Consider the following 4,042-nt stretch of genomic DNA (forward strand, 5'->3'; position numbering starts at 1 on the left):
GGGTCTAGACATATTGGGAAGCAGGAAAAGATTTCCGAAGATGAAACAAAAAATTAATTTAAAAGCAGATGTGTAATACACGAAAGGTGTTCCTGGCAGCTGTTGCCCCTGCTATCAGTTTCCCAGGGGCTAATAAGACAAGAGTGGGGAGAGTTTAAGAAGCCCTGATCTAGGCACTATATTAGTTTATGAATACCCTCAATCTCTGCCCATGTAGAACGTCTGTTGTTGGTGTTGTTAGGTGCCATGAGTCAGCTTCAGCCCACAGTGACCTTACGTCCAACCGAAGGAAACACTGCACGGGCCTGCGTCACCCTCACGTTGTTCCTATGCCTGAACCCATCGATGCAGCTGCTGTGTCCATCCATCTTGCCGAGGGCCTTCCTCTTCTTCACCGCTCTTCCACCTCACCAAGCACGATGTCTTTCTCCAGAGACTGGCCTCTCCTGACCAGAGAGGAGGGTAAGATGAAGGCTTGCCGTCCTTGCCTCCCAAGGAGCACTCTGGCCTTACTTCTTCTAAGACAGATATGTGTCCCTTGGCAGTCCATGGTACTTTCAGTATTCTTCCCCAACACCACAATTCACAGGCATCTTCTATTCTTGTCTTCCTTATTCAATGTCCAACTTTCACACGCTTGTGATGCAATTGAGAAGACCATGGCTTGGGTCAGGTGCACCTTAGTCCTCAAAGAAACATCTTTGCTCTTCAATACTCTGAAGAGGTCTTGTGCAACAGACTTACCTAATGCAATATGTCTTTGGATACCTCAACTTCTGCTTCCATAAGCAATGATTGTAGATCGGAGCAAACAAGACGGGGATAGAACCTCTATTTCAGTACTAGTCATTCCTTGGGGAGAGAATAAACATCCGGCTAGAGAGATGAGGAAGGAATTAGGGTTTATCTTCATCTATCAGGACAGGGGAACCCAAATTCCTACCCCTCCATGACTCTCTGAGTAAGTAAAGCAAATGGCGTAGACCAATTATTCTTGATCAGCTTACGCATAGATTAATCATTCTCTGTACAAGGGCTCAGGAACCAATTTCTGCTTTGTACATGGTTCCTAACTGAACCTTTACCCATTAATTCTTCTTCAGAGTTTTGACATTTTCCCTGGCATTGAGAGGGTTAAGAGCCACTGACTTGCTAATGTACACGAATAAAGACAATTCTTAAAGATGATATTGATAAATGGTACATTCTGGGAGACCACTGATGCATTATAGTTTCAGAATACAAAGAGGTGCATTTAGAATGATGGATGATTTAGTAAGGAAAGGCTTTACAATCAGTCCCTCTCTGCCACGGTTGATTTTCTTCCAAGATATATAGTTAATTGTGAGAATTATTGATACCAATAGAATATGAAAGAGATCATGCTTTTTTTTGGAGACTATATTTATTAAAGAAAGCAATTGAGTTATTGTACTTGAAATTATCTCAATCTAGGCTCAGTATAGTGGCCCCAAAAGATAATGGCAGCAATTCTTTTTTCCTCTCTGTGAGCTTAATATCTGCTTGGTACTTATTAAATTTGGTTTCTTTAGCTAGCGTTTGGCATTACACAAAGCCTTCTTAATGACACAGTAGAGTTAAGGCATATTTACATATTGAACTGTGATACCCTTGCCTCCAAATATTTGAATAGCAACAGATGTGTCTTAGAATAAACACTAAATGCATTCTTGACACTCTAAACATTTAATCTCAATACCACAAAGTATATAAACTATATATTACAGCTGTAGATAAATCTGGCAAGTACTCGTATATCAGCAATATTTTGCTCATCATTAACCACTGTATTATATGAAATGCAGATGCTCACTTAAAAATTCTAGTCATCCCCCCGCCCCCATTCCCATGTGTCTTTGGAACATGAATGTGTGGTGACAGGTAGGAATCACAGTATATAATTGGAATATTTTTCTATTGATACAGTTATTACCTCCAAACCCAAACTCCTCACCATCAGGTTGATTCCAAGTCATAGTGACCCTATAGGGCAGGGTAGAATTGCCCTTATGGATTCCTGAGACTGGTGATCTTTATAGGAGTAGAGAGCCTCATCTTCCTCCTCAGGAATAGCTGGTCATTTTGAACTGCTGACTTTGTGGTTAGCAGACCAATGCTTAACCACTATGCCACCAGGGCTCCTATCCATTCCTAAGTATTAGATGGCAGTCCAAAATACAAAATACTTATTTATGAATCCATACAGATATACATAAGGATTAAATAAATGAATATATGGGGGGAGAAAAGACGCATCTGCCATGCATAGGAATTGCAAAGCACTTACGTAGATACTCTGCACTCAAAGATGTCTGCCATAATCCCTCACTCTTTAAGTATAGGCTGTAGGTTGGGACTTCAATCCAGAGTAGGGTAGAACAAGAAAGTGTGGTAGTCGCCTAATCTGGCGTCAATTTGAGGATTAAGTGTGTAGGGGTGGAGTCTAGCCTATCAATCTGGAGATAACCAATGAGACCTCTGTGTAGGCATGATCTTCTCCTGAGAATTCTGGGAAATCCAGTATTCCTTTTTGGAGGCAGGAGACACTGTTTCTGCTCACACCCTGGAGACATAGCAGCTGGCAAGAGACATTGACCCACCCTGATGCAGAGATCCCTGCCAGTGCTGAGATGTTTCCAATGACAGTGGATTCAAAGACTTTCTACACACTGGCCTGTGATCTTCTGCATTCGGCGTCACTGCATGTGTTTTGTGAGTCTGAAGAGGACTTTATTAGATTGGTATTGGACATATGGGCTAATATCGGACTTATGGACTTGATCTGGCCTGGGCAGTGTTCACTTGTTCTTGTATATAAATCTCTTTCTTATACACATATGTGTGTACATAGATTTGTTTCTCTAGTCTACCCAGACTAACACAGAGAGTAAGCCAAAGAGTAATTTTACAATGGAAAAATCTGACAAACACTGCCACACCCACATCATCGGATTAACCTCTGATGGGACGTTGCCTTGGAGGCCATCTTCCTGGAATTCATCTCTCCAGTCGAATCCAGAGACAAACCTCAGACAAATCCAACTGACAGACATTTGACAAAATACCTGACCAGTACTCCTTAACGCTGTCAAAGTTATCAAAAACAAGGAAGGCCTGAGAAACTGACAGCCAAGAAGTGTCTAAGGAGTCAAGGTGACTAAACGTCATGTGGTTTCCTGGATGCGATCTTGGAACTAGAGAAAGAAGAACTAAAGAACTCTAAGTAAGGAATGGCATTGACATTGAGTCAGTACCAACTCATAGCAACCCTATGGACAACCGAAAGAAGCACCGCCCAGTCCTGCACCATCCTCACCATCGTTGTGATGTTTTAACCCGTTGTGGCAGCCACTGACACAGGTCAATTTCCTTGAGTATCTTCCATATTGGTTATGGACCCAAGTAAAATAGAACCCTTGACAGTTTCCATGCTTTTCTTGATTTATGATGTGTGCTATTCATCCGGGTGTGAGAGTTTTTGTTTTCTTTACGTTAGCTTATAATCCATACTGAAGACTCTAGTCCTGACCTGTATCAACAGGAGCTTTAGTCCTCTTCAGTTTCAGCCAGTTAGGTTGTGTTTGCAAAGCAGAGGTTGTTCATGAGCCTCCTCCAAATCTGATGCCCTTCTCTTTTTCGTATACTCCAGCTTCTTGGATTATTTGCTCAGCGTACAGATGGATTAAGTATGACGAAGGGACACAACTCTAATACACACTACATGAACAGTGAATTAGTTAGGATGACTCTTCTAGCCAAAGTCTTCAACTCCCACCAAATGACCTTCTCCTGTATAGGTCTGGAAAGAAGGGGTGGGGAAGATGTTGGTAGCCTTCACTTGTAATTGTGAACAGGCTTCCCCAGAGTGCCATCCTGCTCCATATAAAATAAGCCCTCTGAGAAACAGAAGGAGATATCTCATTACCAGAAAGAGCCAGGATTGGAGGGTGTCATCTGGACCCGAGATCCCTGTGTATCGAGCCTCCTGGACCCAGAGGACAGCTATAAGATCAGAGGAGCT

This window comes from Echinops telfairi, unplaced genomic scaffold, assembly GCF_000313985.2.
Source record: "Echinops telfairi isolate 266 unplaced genomic scaffold, ASM31398v2 ScPeMD7_3;HRSCAF=10, whole genome shotgun sequence".
In the NCBI taxonomy this organism is placed as follows: domain Eukaryota; kingdom Metazoa; phylum Chordata; class Mammalia; order Afrosoricida; family Tenrecidae; genus Echinops; species Echinops telfairi.